This window comes from Nothobranchius furzeri, chromosome 4, assembly GCF_043380555.1.
Source record: "Nothobranchius furzeri strain GRZ-AD chromosome 4, NfurGRZ-RIMD1, whole genome shotgun sequence".
Lineage (NCBI taxonomy): Eukaryota > Metazoa > Chordata > Actinopteri > Cyprinodontiformes > Nothobranchiidae > Nothobranchius > Nothobranchius furzeri.
The window spans coordinates 8105001-8122857 of NC_091744.1; the positions used below are offsets into that span (position 1 = coordinate 8105001).

At 43.0% G+C, this 17857-nt stretch overlaps 1 protein-coding gene across 1 annotated transcript in view; it reads left to right on the plus strand.

Annotated features, from left to right (window-relative positions):
• The window catches only part of LOC107390064 (FERM and PDZ domain-containing protein 1), an 86100-nt gene that overhangs the window by 14142 nt on the left and 54101 nt on the right, over nt 1-17857 (plus strand). The window contains exon 2 of the mRNA XM_015966566.3: nt 2240-2342. The gene's annotated coding sequence lies outside the window, so the exon portion shown is untranslated. The remainder of the gene's footprint in view (nt 1-2239; nt 2343-17857) is intronic.

Below are 17857 nucleotides of genomic sequence, written 5' to 3' on the forward strand. Positions count from 1 at the left end.
TTAAACCTGACTCTCTCTCTTCTGTTGTCTCTGAGTGAATACGAAGCGGTTACATAATCCCTGCAATAAAAAGATCCAATCTTCTGGTTTAAATAACCTCACCGATCCGTAAGGTGGATTTTATATTTCCTATGGAATCCCACGCCTTATGGCTCATTAAATAACATGTAATTTAAATCATTACATTATTTTTCTTCAAATTATTCTCTTAAATGGTGATGCTCCTGTAACAAGTGAATTTCCCCACTCTGGGATCAATAAAGTCTATCCTATTCTAAGTCTGATCACGTAAAAGCAATAGCCACTTCTGTTCTCAAGTCCTGCGTGATGTTGTGACAATCGCGTGACGTTCCAAGAAGCGCTCAGCAGCGTGTCCCGTGTGACCACTTGACTTCTCAAAATCGCGAGCGTGACACGTCGCAGCGCGTCTGCCTCCAGTGTGCTCCAGGCTTAAAAGAGCCTATATCGAGCTTCCCAACAAAAAAGGCAGAGAAATCATTTTTAGTAGAAAAGTTGAAGTAAAATACGTTTTAGTTTTTCTTTCTGTTGAGGAAGAACAAAAAGACCCATTTTATATCTCCACGCTTCAGATAAGGTCAAGCCGAAATGTAGATGATTTTTGGGTTCATCTTTAATCTTCAACCATTCCGAGATGAAGTTTATAAATATTATGTGAAGTTTATTCATGACTGATTCATATATGGAGAGCTGAGGGGACGTTTGTGTTAAAATGTAAAATCTGTAGTTTTATCCATCCATTTTCTGCTGCTTATCTGGAGTTGGGTCACGGGGGCAGCAGCCTAAGCAGGGAGGCCCAGTCTTCCCTCTCTCCAGCCACTTGGGCCAGCTCCTCCAGGGGAACCCTAAAGTGTTCCCTGGCCAGCCAAGAGACTTTTGGGCCATTCCCACCTGTACCGGGTCGGCCCGGGCCGGGTAGCGTAGGTTGTTTACATATCTGGGTGGCCTGGTATTTTTCCGGGCCAACCAAGGCTCATTCTCAGCCCTCTTCTCGAGGGGGTCTGCTTCAGGCCGACCAGGGCCAACACACCCACTGCTGACAGCAAATTCACACCTTCCATTAGAGCAAGCCTCTGATTGGTGGGTAGAATCAGCCCACATGGGCTTAAGGCAAGGATGTGTGGAATCAACCGGGCCAGGCTGGGGCCGACTGGGCCTACCCGGCCCGGGCCGACCCGGTACAGATGGGAATGGCCCAATAGTCTCTCCAGCGTATCCTTAGTCTACCTTTAGGTCTCCTACCGGTTGGACATGCCCAGAAAACCTCACCAAGGAGGCGTCCCATGCCACCTAGACTGGCTCCTCTCATTGTTTTAGTCAATTAGTTTTATTACATTTGTAAAAAAAAAAAAAAAAAAAAAAAAAAAACGGCAGAGTTTTGTGCCTCTAGATCCTGCTTTTGTTGTGTGTGTGTGTGCGTATGTGTGTGTGTGCGTGTGTGTGTGTGTGTGTGTGTGTGTGTGTGTGTGTGTGTGTGTGTGTGTGTGTGTGTGTGTGTGTGTGTGTGTGTGTGTGTGTGTGCTATATGCCTGTCAGTTGTCGGTATTGGGAAATGGCTACATTATTGATGCAGGAGGCGTTCTCTCTAAGACACAAACTCGAATGACAAAAACATCCAAATCCTCTTGAAGTCAAACACAAACTCACTGTTAAAGAGGAAGTAAAGGCAGCACATCACCTGTTCTCGACACACCTAATTGTGTCCAGCTTTACTATAAAGAAGAGGGTTGAAACACTCCAGGCTGACAGGAAATAGTTCAGCTTAAAAGAAAAACAGGAATCAGAAGAAATGAGAGTTGTGAGGAGGGAGAAGTTTTCATGGAGGCAGCAGTGGGAGGAAAGAAGAGTTCTCAGCATCTCTTTTCTCAGGGCTTTGTAAAGGTCTCATTAAATATGGATGGTGAAGCAGAGCAGGAAGGAGTGGGACTCCACAAACACCCAGCAGCTCAGACAGCCACGTTTCTCATACTGGGATGGAGCTCCACTCATCTGTCTGCTCATCCTTCCTTTATTCTCTCCTTTCTTCTCTGTTCTGCTGTCCAAAGTTGCCTCTCTAGTATTCTAACCTCTGTCTTGTTAACCTCTACGCTCTTTCTCGCATGTTCCTCCTTCCTGCCTGTGAAGAAATGACTGATCACTTATTGACTGGAAGATTCTGTTCACTTCCCTCGCCTCTCTGAGAGCACCTCACAACTCATCAAAATGTTGTGTTCATCCTCAGGAGATGAGGATCCATCATCTGAGTCCTCCTCAGTGGGACGATGGACGAGCAGAAGTGTAACCGGCGTCTCCGACGAGCCCTGATACACAGGGCAGGGTAGCAGGTGTGTGAGCTTTCCTAAATGCTATTGTGAGACAGGAGTGTGTGTGTGTGTGTTCCTCACTTTTTTAGAAGATTACCAGAAGCTTACTATACAAGTTAGAGGTATGATGTGAATTAAGTTTTAATTAAGGTAAGGGTTAGGAATATATCAGCACTGGTTATGGTTAGGGTTAGGCAGAGTGGAACAAAAACTGAATGGAAGTCAAAGGAGGGTCCTCACTAAGATGGATAGACAAGTGTGTGTGTGTGTGTGTGTGTGTGTGTGTGTGTGTGTGTGTGTGTGTGTGTGTGTGTGTGTGTGTGTGTGTGTTATGGTCTTTTATTCTAAGCAGACATGTAAGGTGGAAGTGAAGCTCAGTCTAATCTGGCTCAGCAGGAGTGACGTGCAGCCTCCCTGCCAGAGCCTGCAGGCACACTCCTTAATCCCATTTAGCAGCTCTGTGTGCGTCTCTGCATGTGTATTTTCAACCTTATACAAACGAAGGAAGTCATCTTATCTCTCAACACAAAGATACTCACTTGTGTTTTTAATTAAATAGATGTGGGATCCACCAGCATGTTTGGCATCTGTAACCTGGAGAAAAATCACGTTATAGTTCATTTTGTTCCTTCAAACGTCACGATTGGATGCTTTAACTGCATCAGACATGTTTTTGTTTAGCTATGAAAAATTTTGATGGATGTGATTCTGGTTAAATAATTATTTTATGAGATTTAAGAATACAGCTGAGTATATTTGTTTTTTATCACACATTTTAAAAACCCAAACCCAAACCCTAAAATCATCTAAAGTTTAAGTCCCACTGGTAATCATCACACATGGTGAAATGACATCTTAGTGCTCGGGAACTATTTGGTCGTTAAAACCCCCAATCCAACTTGTCAAAGCTGAGTTTCAAGCAGGGGGGCATTGGGTCCCTTTTTTAAAAGTCTGGTATGACCGAACCATGGATTTGAACCCCGGCCTCCTGGTCCCAGGGTGGACACTCATAACATTACATGCACCACTGAGAAGGGTTATCCTGTCGATGAACCCCTTGAAGCCTGAAACAGTAATAAAATAATGACAGTATTAGTAGTAATATTAATAATAATCTTGAATTTTAAACTACATTTTTGTTGTCTAACACTCAGTTTTACTTTTAGTAATTCTATAACAGTAAATAAATAAATAAAATTGGCGCTCTCTACCTGGGGGCAGCAGACATGTGTAGGACTTAATTTGGCAGCTTTCTGCTGAAGGTACTAATGCTAATACTCACACTTTCACCCTTGCACCCTTCAGTTGTGAGTTCCCAGCCAGGGGTGCGAGTGTGTAGGGTGTCCCAATTCTCAAGTGTAGAAGGTGACCACACCACTTTTGCACCCTTGATAAGTTTTCACCCTCTGGATGGAATCATCTTCTTCTTCTTCTTCTTCTTCTTCTTCTTCTGCTTCTGCTTCTGCTTCTGCTTCTGCTTCTTCTGCTTCTTCTGCTTCTTCTTCTTCTTCTGCTTCTGCTTCTGCCTCTGCTTCTGCTTCTTCTGCTTCTTCTTCTTCTTCGACATAGCTTGGGATTTGTTCTGCTATAAGTTTGTGTTTAGTGTTATTTATGTTATTAGCCTGCAGCAGACCTCTTCACCTCGCCCTCATGTTCACTCCCATCACACCTCACAGTCAGAGGAGATTCAATAACTGAAATGTGAAAATCACATCCATGTTTAATGTTTTAAATTGTGATGTTGGATCACTAATAAAGAATTCCACATCACTTTACCTGCGAGTTTTCTTTTATCACTAAGCTTTAGTATAGATAACCTCATTAGTGTTTGCTGTTATATTAAAATCAAATTTATTGTTTTTATTGCAGTTGGGTTTATTTGTCATTTATAATCCATCCAAAGTTCCCGCCTCCTGCTGCTGCTTTAGCCCAGATTTGCTGCTGTTCTCAGTGAGCTGCATCAGCATTACAAAAACCTGACCAGGGAGATGAAGGGAAAGTGAGAAAAAATGGACCAGAAAAAAATACTGGTTTAAAAATGTAAACAGTATAATAAATTATATGAGAGAGGAAAATGTGCAAAGGAAAAACAACAATGTGAACAAATGCATGAAACCAAGAGAGAGAGTGAGTGGACTGTGTGGGATAAACAGCAAGTGCTGCTGCAGCTCCATTAGTGTGTGTGTGTGTGTGTGTGTGTGTGTGTGTGTGTGTGTGTGTGTGTGTGTGTGTGTGTGTGTGTGTGTGTGTGTGTGTGTGTGTGTGTGTGTGTGTGTGTGTGTGTGTGTGTGTGTGTGTGTGTGTGTGTGTGTGTGTTTCTCTGCAGCATTTGTTATACTGCCCCGCTCCTGTCTCAGCAATAAACAAAAAGGCAACAACTCAGGCAGTGACGACTCTTTCCTGCAGCAGTTTTCTGTCAGACGGGGAAAAAAGGAAAGGAGGATATAAAACTATACTAACATCAGAAAAAGAAGCACGAAGGTAGATCACATCCAGATGGCAGAAACTCATTTAGAAACATTTTAACAAAACAGTTTGTAGTGAAATAGCCAGTATTGTATGTGTGGCTCTTATGTTTTCTTTTCTTTTGTTTTTCTTTTTTTTTCAACCCCTCCCCGTGTCCTGTCTGGCTCTGAAGCAAACAGAATTAATGTCTGAATGCTGGTGACTAGGGGTTGTATGAACTAGTCGACTAGTCGACTTCACTGCTCTGTAGTGACTTTTTATGCCTGTCATCAACTAGTCGCTGTCACGTGATAATGAGCGACAAGATGCAGTCCTCGGAAAAGACAGCAGGTGACGAGCCCCTGCGCATCGGGAGGCAACGCCCTGTGCCAGAGCGTCGGTACTGACGCCCGCAGTAAAATGGACATTTAACCAAATTGTGACCTTTACCGTCTTGCAATTTAACCTTCCCCTCACCCCCATCCTAACCTGTCCATCTGTCTGTCTGTCTGTCTGGATAGATGGATAGATGGATGATCCGTAGATCAAGGAAGCGCAATTTCACAGAAGCAGAAATTGAGGTACTTGTGGGTGAAGTGGAAAACTGAAAGGAAGTGCTTTTGCAAAACAAATAATGAAAATTCACGGAGTGGCACAGCGTTGCTTAAGCCGTCAATGTTGTGAGTTCTTCAGAGAGATCTGTGGCGGATATAAAAAATGGTCCGATTGGTATTCAATCCCGAGACTCTTGAGTGAAAGTCAGGCGCGCTAACCAGTCACCCAAACGGAGATCTCCCTTGAATAAGTAGCCAGGGTGGATAATAAATCAGGTCACAGTGACAGGACACATACTGTCTCAATCTGTCCCCCTGCTGATATTCTGCATTCCGTATTCTGTGTTTCAGGCTGTGTGTGTGCGCGCGTGTGTGTGAGGTGCGCGCATGTGTGTGTGTGCGTGTGGGGGGTCTTGTTCTGTGTGAAAACGAAGCAGTACAAGTGACAACACTGCAGGATTTCATAATTTTATCCTTCTCAGCAGCAGCACTGCAGGTGCTCTCCACGTCCAAAATGTGCGTAAGCCAGGTCCTTAGCGGAAAATGTGCACAACTATAAGTTTCCTTGCGTGGAAAGTTGCTTACGCAGTTTTCCGGCCCCGTTGTGTGCGTAAGCAAGCTTGATAAATGAGGCCCCAGGACTGTAGCTTGGCTGTCTGATAATTTAGGAAGTGTTATCCTGTCAAGGAACTCATTGATCTCGTTATCTGATGGGTTCTGATGGGTTTATCTGTGGTGAGTACAAAGTTTGGTAAAAGTCTCTGAAAGTGTTGTTTATTCTTTTAGGATCATAAACTATATTCCCAGTTGAGTCTTTCACAGCAAATATGGTAGTTTTCTCTTTATTTATTTTTAACTGGTTAGCTAAAAACTTACCTGATTTATTACTATGTTCAAAGTTTTCTATTCGTAGTCTTTGTGCTAAAAATTGTGTCTTTTTGTCAATAATTCCATGAAGTTCTAATTTAGCTTTACGTAATTTGCTCAGTAACGCTTCTTCTGTGGATGTCTCTAAAGACTTGATGATTTATTTCAACTCCTGAATACGTTTGTTTTTTGTTTTTTTCTTATGTGATGAGAAAGAGATTATTTTACCTCTCTTCACTGCTTTCCCTGCCTCCCAGAGAACAGTTGCTGATGTTCCAGGCAGGTCATTATGTTCTAAATATAAAGCCCACTCCTTTTTCAAAAATTCTGTAAAACCTTAATCTTTAAGCAGTGATGATTTGAACCTCCAGTTTTTACTTGGTGGGATTGTCTTCTTATTTACCAGTTAATGAAACCGGAGCATGGTCGCTGACAACAATAGGATGAGTCTCAGTGTCTGAAATGTCAGCCAACAATGAGCTGCTGACTAAAACATAATCCAGACGTGACTGAGAGTGATGGACGTGTGAAAAAAAAGTATACTCTCTATGGTTAGGATGAAGAGATTGCCATGCATCACAAAGCCAATAATCACTCATACACTGTTAAACTACGTTAGTGGATTGCCAATTGCGCTGAGTCCATGCTGTACTGAGCCTGTTTGTTAAAGTATCCATCCAAAAATTAAAATCACCTCCAAGTATAAGTGGACAGTCCAAGTGTTCGGAGAGTACAGAGAAAAAATTATGAAAGAATGAAGGGTCATCAATATTTGGACAGTATATGCTGGCTATACATAAGCTTTGGTTCTGTATAGATATTTTTAGTATTATAAATCTACCTTCTGGATCTGAAACTGTCCAATACTGTGAAATTGATGTTTTTGTGTATTAACATAGCTACACCTCTTTGCCTAGAGTTATAACACGCAGAGAACATGCTGGGAATCTCAGATGTTTTAAGTTCATCTGCATATGTGGCAGATCTATGGGTCTCTTGTAATAATATTACGTCTGCTTGCACTCTCTTTAACTGATCAAAAATTTTTTATCTCTTCTCTCTGGAGCCAGCTCCATGTACATTCCATGAGACAAACCTTAGTGCACTCATAGATGTGTGTGTAAGTAGCTAGAATATGACGCCTTCATGTGTATGAGATAAAATAAGTAATTAAACGCATACATGAATCTGATAGTAAATAATAGAGTAAAAAAAGGGTATCATTATAATCATTATTATCATTTGCAATATTAAAAATAATAAATAATAGTAGCGATATTATATTATGATCATATTTTAACTTTATTAATATCATAATATTAATGCTGATAATAATAAAAAAGTATAAATAATAATAATAATAATAATAATAATAATAATGATAATAATAATAATAATAATAATAATAATAATAATAATAAGACAAGCCCAACAGTGTTTTTCATTGTGCAATGAAACACCTTAGGCTACTTATCGTGTGTGACTGTGCGTATGGATTCTATACGTGTGTGTGTGTGTGTGTGTGTGTGTGTGTGTGTGTGTGTGTGTGTGTGTGTGTGTGTGTGTGTGTGTGTGTGTGTGTGTGTGTGTGTGTGTGTGTGCGCGCGCGCACGTTATCTGCGTGTTGCTGCAGTGTAGAAAAAAAAGCTAATTGTGCCATGCAGATGTAAAGATCCAGAAGCAGATAAAAAAGGGAAAGGAAGGAATTATAAAGGTTAAGAAAAGGAAAAAAGAAAGAAAAGAAAAAGTGTTGTGGGTGTTAAGTGGTGAAGGAACAGGTGAACATATCTAAACACTGATCTAGCAGCTAATAAATCCTGACATGTTCAAACCCAGTGAATGCTGTTAATAATAATAAAGTTGTACCTGATATTTGTCTATTAAAGCCAGTCTGTTACTCCTCGTTCTTTGTAGATCTTACCGTCAACAAACAGTTTATCAACGGAGATCACAGCCCGCTTCTCATCCTGGATGAACTTCTTGAGCAGCGGGAAGAGAACTCTGCGGCGATCCAGAATTTCCTTAGGAAACTGATCGTTCATGCTGTAGTTTTTACCTTTAAGCTCCCTCCCACGGCATTTAACAAGATCTTTCTGCTTGAAGTGCTCAAATTTAGCCTCGATGGGACGAGATCTTGTGCTATCTGTTCTCCTGCCTCCAAGGTGATGTACCCGATGAAAGGTGATGTTTTTAACAGTTTCCTCGGGTATCTTCATGTGGGTGTGGAGAAAGTTCTTGATCGTTTGTTTTCAATCCTTTGCTTCTCCTCCGGTTTGCTCTGGGAGGCATGCAAACACCAGGTTATCTCTCATGCTGCATGCCTGGAGATCCAGAACTGTCTCCTTTAGAGATTTATTGTCCTGGGAGATCTGATCAAATCCTTCAGTCAAGGAGGAAACTGATTCCCGCAGAGACGCGTTCTCAGCCGCAAGCCGCTCCACTTGCTCCTGGCTGAATTCTAGAGATTCTCGGAGGTTCTGGAACTGCTTGCAAAGAACCTCGAGGTAGTGGAGTCACCCCTCAAATCCCATAAACCGTTTATCTATGAATTCTACTAAATCTAAGACATCCTTACGGGGAGATGAGGCCTCGGCGAGTCCCGGGGACGGCTCCTCTTGGTCCCAGGTGTTTCCGTCTCAGCTGCTGATTTCTTTGGTCCCATGACAAAAAACTCAAAAACTTCGTCAATAAATGTTTGCAAACTTTCTAAATTTTCTCCACTTACCTCCAGGTTGAGTGAGTTATATTTGCTAGATTTATTTTTCTTTTTGCGTTGTCAGTGAATAAATTGGGCAAAAATGTGTCTTAATTGTTTGTGGAAGTTGGTTAACGAGCTGCCATCTGCTTCAAACGGTGCCGTGTGTCCGATGATCGGCCTTCAGCGCATGCTCAGTCCTCCTCAACCTATGTTTTATTTTCTTAGTAAATTAGATCATTGGGTTTGCATCAGTTGAACTAATGACATGTCTGGAAGCTTTTGGTGAACCAGGAACTGAGTCTTAGTCTTTTTTGTTGCTCTATGGACTCTAAAAGTGTTGCAACAGCAGCATGCTGCCTTTAAATAGCAGATTCTAGAATTTTTTAATACTGATGCGTAAAAAATTAGCTGCTCTTGTGCATCCATTGTTGTTCCTTCTTTGTCCTTCTCTTTGTAAACGTTCTCCTCACATATAGAGAATGACACCAAAAGTTGCATTAACCAGTTTCTACCTTTTGAATGGGGAAACATTACTTTAGATAAAATTTGGTTAAATAAACGTGTCTCTTTCTTTTTTAATAGCAACATGGCACAGACTACTGAATCGCTGTGTTATTTTACTCTTTCATGCCTGTGTCTAAAAAGTAAACGATGTTTAATGTGTCATAAATTCAACAAAAGCTTAATTATTTTTAGGGACAAAAACATGAACACCAATCAGTTGGTAAAGAAGAGCGATTTCTCTCCTAGCTTCATTTCTGTGTTTGTGTTGTAAAGTTGAGAGGCTTCTTCTTCCGGCTCTTGGAGGGTACAGACACTTTTTCCCTCCTCTCCTCCATATCTTATCCTCAAGGCCCTTTGTATGCCTCTGTGTGCTGGGTGCACGGCTGCTTCTGCATTTTTTCTGGAAACTGGAATCACTAAAATGGACCTGGTCAGTTGGTCACTCAACGCGATTGATAACATTTTTTCAACAATGAGAACGGGAGAAGGGGCTCCCGGATACCCCTCCGCGACAGACCCAGTTGGACACATCATGGACTCCTGGTAACAGCGGAACTTGATCTGTTTATCTCAGCTGTCTGTGGAGGACTCTGAAGACTTGTGGATATTTGTGGTGTTGGTGTCAGGTTTCCTGCTTTTTGGCCTTGGAGGCTACCTGGCTTACTGGAAAATTAACGAGCTGCCGAGGAATATTGGCCTGATCCCGGAGCTAAGAGATGGATTGCACCGCGCTGTAAATTCACAGACTCACAAAATTGTCGAGATGAATCGTAAGCTTGGAACTTTGGCCGAGATTCATTCATTGGCACAAAAGATGGATGCCATCAAGGACAGAATGGATGAATCAGCACGGACTGGGATAGATTAATGTCCATTATTGGGATTTTGAGAGGCTGAGGACCAAGGAACTCTAAGACAGAGAGGAAAGTATCTCTGTCTGGCCCCAAAACAATTTCTAATCCGAATCTGGTGCCCTTGAGCCTGCTAGGCTCCAACGAAGACTCTCCCCTCAGAAGAAATGTGGAATGTGTCGTCACTATGGCAACTCTGTCTTCTATCCCAGCTTGGGCGGGACTGCGGGAAGGTCGCCGAATCGTTCCAGGGTCACTTCACACTCCAACCCTCAATGCGCCTTCCCCTGTACAGACTGAGGTGACATGCGCTGATGCGCTGCTTATTGTGGCTGTAGGAACTGAAGTGTGGATAGTCCCAAACCCACCACCCCACCTAGTGGACACTTATGATGTGTGATGTCTGAAGTCTGTTGCATATCTGTCTGAGGTGTTTTTTTGCAGAGCAAAGCCACCCTCCCGGTGGAGGGTAACTCTGGAGTGCCTTTTTTTCCCTCCACCTGAACCAATCCTCATGTAACCCTCTGATCTCTATTAAGATAGCGCGACTCAGAGTTGCGAATGACCACAGTCGCCAATTCTTGTCATGTGTCTTGCCCATGTATGTCTGATCTCTGAATTGTGTCTACTAAAACTCTAATTTCCCTCTGGGATTAATAAAGTGTCTCTGAATTTGAATTGAATTTGAAGAAATCTGATACTCCGACATGAACAATAATCTAATTATGAAAACAAAAAATAATAATAATAATAACAAACAAAGAAAGGGACAAAGTAGAAAAAATGTTGTTTGATCAATACTGGGATGGTAGAGAACAATGAGTGAGTTAGGGCCTAGAGAGGAAGGCCAGCATGTCGCAATAACAACTGGTGCTTAGTAAGACGAATCCATCCATTTTTCTCCTCTTATCTGGGGTCAGGTCGCGGTGGCAGCAGCCTAAGCAGAGAGGCCCAGACTTCTTCTAAAAACAATGTTACATGTAGTTGGATTTTTTCCGAGGTAAATGGAACACACTGTGATGTCCGTTGTTAGCATAGACATTTGTAACTGTAGTTGCTGTTGTTTCATTTATTTCTTATTTCTTTTCTGTTTCTTTTCATGCAGCAGTGTTCAGAAATTCAAGCTGGTTTATGTTATGCTTTTATTTTGAAACTCATAGTGTGCTTCCAAGCCAGCCATGCCTTAATTGGTGATGTGACCCACCTGTGTCAGAAACATGGTTGAGGTGCTGGCAAACTGACTGGAGATATTGGTGACAAAGCAAAAAGAAAAGACTTGCAAAAGGACTAAAAAGCATATTAAAAGTTTAAAAGGATATTTGGAGTCCCTTCCTAAAGCATTCAGCCAACAAGGTATTTGTTTGTCTTTGTTTTATGCACATTTTGTAATTTGAGTTCATTGTAACTATTGTGTACACAGTTTCACGGTTTGAAGGAGGTCTTTGGAAGGTCGGAGAAAAGATCAATAACGAAAGGCCAACAATAAATCTGTTTAAAGGAACAACTTGTGTCTGATCTGCTTGGAAGTCTCCAACAACAATGAAGAGTCAGAGTCAGCATCAATTGCTACTGTCTGTGGCAGCCGTATTAGTGAGGTCCGTCCGTTCATCCATCCGTGCATTTTCACCTGCTTATCTGGGGTCGGGTCAGTGGTGGTTCTACATGGAATTAGCCACCCTCCGTATCACACCCCTGACAAAAGTGCCCTTCTTCGTCACTTATGTACGAAAAGGGGGTTTCCCCTTTTCTGACTGCAGATCCCAATGCAGCAAAAAACTGACACGATGGGATGTCCGCAGCCGGGGCACCAAACAAGCTCATTGTACCGCACCCGAACCTTATCCTCTTGTTATTAACCTTCCCCTCACCCCTGTCCTAACCTTTACCATCTTGCTAGCTAACATGTTACCCTTACAGTGACCAAGCGTTTGTTTTTGATGCGCTGGGAGTGAGAATGTGTTCCTCTGTTTCATTTGGGAGAGACCCAGAGGTGAATTTCCTCACGCCCCTCCCTGTTCTCTTCTTCACACACACACGACGCTCGCCTGAACCCTCTCAGTGAGCAGGAGCACCTTCAGCTGCAGGGGGCACCAATGTGCTGGTTCCAGGCCATACAGTGATATCTGACAGATGGAAAACCATGTTGCGGTGCAGTTTTCTTTATTTTATTTTATTTTTTACTCAGCGATTGTGCGCCCCCTTTGTGTCATGAAAAAATGCCACCCGGGGCAGCCGTCCGGTCTGCCCTTGCCGAAAACTGCTACTGGGTCGGGTCACGGGGCCAGTAACCTAAGCAGACAAGCCCAGACTTCCCTCCAGGGGAATCCCAAGGCGTTCCCTGGCCATCCAAAAAACATAGTCCTTCCATCATGTCCTGAGTCTTCCTTTAGGTCTCCTCCTTGTTGGACATGCCCAGAAAACCTCACTAAAGAGCTGTCCAGGAGACATCATAAACAGCTCAGCTGTCTCTTCACCACGACAGACTGTTACACAGACAGACCGGTACAATGCCTGCATCACTGCTGACACAGCATCAACCCGCCTATCGATCTCTCCCTCCATCTTTCCCTCCCTTGTGAACAAGACCCTGAGATACTTTAACTCAGGGGTGCTCACACTTTTCAGCTTGCGAGCTACTTATAAAATGACCAAGATGATCTACCCTACTACAAAACATGCATAACCCCATGAGCCAATATAGCCATGAGTCAGTAGTCAACACAACATAATTAACTACGTGTCATGTTGAGGGTGGCGGCGGACCATGTGTGGTGGAGCTGACCAGGAGGCAGGAATGCAGGCACAGATAAAAATAAAAACGGATTTAATGACGGGATACGGCAGAAAACAAGACACAACACGACAAACAAACAATGATCCGACACTGACACATACAAGACGGGAGATATAAATACACAGGGGAAAATCAGGAACACATTGGCAGGTTAACAAGGGGCAGGTGAGACCAAAAAAACTAATCAGGAGGCAGGGGAGAGTCACAGTCGGAGGGAGGCAGGAGCAGATCGTGACACTACGTAAACTTATTATCATTATCTGAGTTCAAATTCAAATAAAGAAAAAACTTAAAAAATGCAGTCAAAACATAGCACATTTCCTCATGTTGGGGTACTTAACCTCTGTGAGTAAGTTCCAGAACTGTTCATGAGCTCTGGACTTCAGCTGAATGTCGGCTTGTAATGTCAAAATCTCATCTTCCACTTGAGGAGCATTCAGGTGAAACAGTGTTGCAATTTTTGATGAAAGTGAATCAACCTCAGCATCTTCCCGAAAAGGACAGCACATGAATGTAGCAACTGGCTCGAGCAAAGTAAAGTGCTGAAAGCGTTCGTCAAACTCTGACAAACTACTGTCAATCTGCTCTGAGTAGCGTGCACTGTCAAGCTGCACACTGGCCTTCCCTTGCATCTCCAGCTCTGATGCCAGGTTCTGGAAGTTTGTCAAATCACGGCGCTGCAGTTTTGAGGAGTGATGTTGCATTTTTCGTTTGAAAGCATTAACTGAGCTGATCATATTGATCACTGTTTGGTCTTTTCCTTGCAGCTCTAGATTAAGGTCATTCAACATGTATGTCAGATCAGTTAAAATACTAAGTCTAACAGCCACTGACTGTCATTTAGTTCCTTGTATTCTGCATGTCTAGCTTCACAAAAAAATCCTTTATTTCTGGACAGATCTCTCGAAATCTTTGCAGGAATTTCCCTCAGCTTAGCCATGTCACATCAGTGTGCAGCAACAGCTCAGAGTGGTCGCACTCAGCCTTCTCCAGATGCACACGGAATAGCCATCTTTGAAGTTATCTGGCACGAAGAGAACAGGCAATCTTTGTTGATACATCCATGATCTCTTTCATGTTGAGCATTTTAGCGCATAACACTTGTTGATGGATTATGCGGTGGTAATTCAGGAAGTTCGGAAAAGCATCATCCTCTCTGCACTTGGCAATAAATCCATTCAAATGGCCGACCATTGCTGGTGCTCCATCCGTGGTGATGGACACTAGTTTATGCACTGGGAGCTGGGTTTTCTCAATAAAGTTTTTGAACGACTGAAATATGTCCTCTCCTCGGGTCTTTTCTTTCAAGGGAAGCAATGTTAATAGCTCCTGTTTGGCAGAAATATCAGTAAACACCATACGAATGAAAATGCACATCTGGGCTGTGTCACTCACGTCCGTAGATTCATCCAACTGCATTGAGAAACACTTACAATCTGTGATGTCCTTCCAAAGTTGCTGGGTCAAATCCTCAACAATGTCTTCACTGCACCATTTAACTGTACTTCTTGACAGCTGGAGAGCTTTGACCGAAGATAATATTTCTGCCTTGTTTTTAAAATCTTGGAACAATGAGCTTCAACGAATGCCTATTTTACCATCTCCCCGTCTTGGAAGGACTTCTTTTTTTTAATAATGAGGTGACTCACCCGGAATGATGCTTTGGTGGCGGCTTTGGCTTTTGAAGTATGTTGTGAGAAAAATGACTGCTGTCCGGACAACTGGCCTTTTAGTTCCTTCACCTTTCTCTTTCTCAGTTCGCTTTTCGGCGGGAAGTCTGTGTCATATTTTCCGTGAGCAGTCCGAAAATGCCGCTCCACATTTCCTTTCTTTGGTAATGCAATGGCAGACTGGCAGATGAGGCAAACGCACTTTGAAAATGTCTTTGTGAAAAAAAAAGTCCTCCTCCCATTCTGTATGAAAGTGATACGTTTTTTTTCTTTTTACATAGGCCACTCAGTTTACCTTTCTGAAGAAAACCAAGCTCTAAAAATGGAATATTACTTGCTGTCTAGCTTGCTAGTTTTGCTGCTGTTGTGCGCCGTTTTGCGCATGCGCAGTGATCTATGACCGGAAGAAAAAGATATCATATTTGACATCTCATGTAAAGTTTTTCCTCTCCACTGCCAGGTTAAATCAATGAAAAACACACCACTGCTCATCTCAAACCATGATTGGAGTAAATAATTTGTGGGGTCACACGTATAGACGTAATATATATAAATAAGAAGTCGGATCTTTGAAATAGACTTTTATTTTGAAGTACTGAAAGTGTAAGTGATTTCCTGTCTAGCCTTATCTTTTCTACGGACATTGACGTGGCTAGCAGTAAAAATAGAACCCAATCCTCTTTGACAGTGTGGCTGGTTTAGATCACTTTTATAGACTATATTGGATTCTTTTTGAAACGGTGATGTAAAAACTGACTGGCTGCCATATATATCAATCAAGTTACAGGATAGCTGATAGGCTGACATAATTTTTCATGAGATTCACCCACACTACCTTTGCGATCGACTGGTAGATTGTGATTGACGTATTGAGCACCCCCGCTTTAACTCCTCCTTAGTTAGATGAATGTTTTAGATAAAACAGGAAGAAACTGTTATACATTTTACATTTAGAAATGATGGAGTTGTTAGCCTGGTAAGCCATCCTCTACAGGTGAATATATAGTCTGGACACGACTCAGACAGATCTCAGCCATGGAGCGGAATTTACGGTTGTCTTTCAAACTGTCTCTGCATGCTATTGGACAACAAACAATGCGATGTACTCACCGCTACAGATGTCAGTAAGCAAGGCAGTCCGCCATACTCTGTCAAAGAAGATGCAAATACATCCGTCTTAGTTGTTCCATCATCCCACCCACCAAACCGATAGAGTGCTGTGATTGGCAAGACACAAGACTGTTTGGGCCTTTCTGAGGTTGCAATGGAGTTGCTAGACAGACATGCAGACCTAAATCCTTTTGCTTTGGCTAGATTTCAAGCCGATGGCATTATAGTTGTTTTGGTCAAATGCAAAATTAATGGCGCTCACAGGGAGCAGACGCTTCTGCCTTTTCCTCCCTTATCTGTGTTTTCCCAAGGCTCTTTTTGTCCCGTCTGCTTTCAGAGCGCTTCTCTGCATTTCCTCTGCAATCACCTTTTTATTTTTCAATATGGACTTAATTAATTGGTCATTCAACGCGATTGATAAGATTTTTTCTACAATGAGGACGGAGGAGGGGGCTCACGCTTGTCCTCAGGGGACACATGCAGCGGGATACATGTTCGATTCCTGGAAAAAGTGGAATGTCATCTGTCTCTCTCAGCTGTCCATTGAGGACGTCGAAGATATGTGGATATTTGGCCTGATGATCGTTGGATTTCTTCTGATTGGAGTGGGAGGATATCTGGCTTTCCGTAAAATTGGGATGACGGGAGCGATTGGAGGGCGACCCGCATCCATGGACGGCACCGTCCGGGTGGATACCTCACAGACTGGGACGTTGCTCGAGGTGAATCGCAAGCTGGACAATGTCTTGGCTGCGTTACCGGTGTTAGCGTGCAGGATTGATAACATCTCGGAAAGGGTCACAAAGGGTCACCGGACGGTGTGGAGATGTTTAATCACTGAATTGGCTTCACTGGAGGACTTGAATGATCAATACAAACTTAAGGCAGAGAGGAAAAATTATCTCTGTCTGACCCAAAACAAAGTTCTGTTATCGAATCTGACGCCATAAGCAGCCTTGGAGTTGCATGCAAAACCCCCACGCTGGAAGGAATGCAGACAAATGCTGTGAATCTCTATCCACCCCCCCCACCCCCCCCCCCCCCCCCGCCTTCAGATTGTGCTCTCTACCGAGGTCATGAAGCTGAAGGACTCACTGCTCTCTGTGCTTCCCCATGACCTCCCTCCCACCTGCGGAGCCAGCTGGTTGAGCACCACACAGGCCGCCCCCGCTGATGAAATCAGGATCCCAGCCCCACCCCCCTACCTACCGGGTCTCATGTTGTGAACTGTGACGTTTGTTGCTTACATGTCGGGTGTTTTTTTTTTTTGCATTGGAGCGCTACACCCTGCTGGTGTAACCCTGTTAATGCCTTTTTTCTCCCTCCCTGAACTTCCCTCATGTATTCCCTTACTCATCTACAAAGGAGCACCGTTATGGCTGCTCCCATGGTCTGCCTGTATCTGTCTTGTCTATATGTGTGTGTGTGTGTAACCTTGGTCAGGTTGTACTGTGGAGTCAAGTTCCTACGCTCTGAAAGGAGCGCTGGCAATAAAATTAGTCTGATTCTGATTCTGATTCTGATTCTAAAATATTCAGTAATATTACAGAATCTTGCAGAATCTATCATTGTATGTGCTGTGAATGATTCTTGGCTAGCACCATGCAAGTTTCAGCTCACTATATTTTAATCTAATGGACTTATAACCATTTTGGTGCGGAGTAAGGTCCATGTGCTGTGGTGGCCAAAGTTGGGACTGTTAACACCAAAGTTTAGGGTCCATTTTTTCTATCTGCTGGTGCTTAGTTACAAGGTAAAGTCCCATTAGTTGTCACATTGGTCTGTGAAATTGTTTCTCTGCATTTGACCCATCCCCTGGGAGAGCAGTGAGCTGCAGACACGGTCGCACTCGGGAACTATTTGGTGGTTTAACCCCCCCAATCGAACCCCTTAATGCGGAGTGTCAAGCGGAGAGGCATGGGTCTTATTTCTAAAGTCTTTGATATGACCTAATCATGGATTTGGCCACACATTATTCACTGCGCAATGACATTAATTTGTTTTATTAAGACAAGGTATTCAAAATGTATAAAAGGTTTTGGA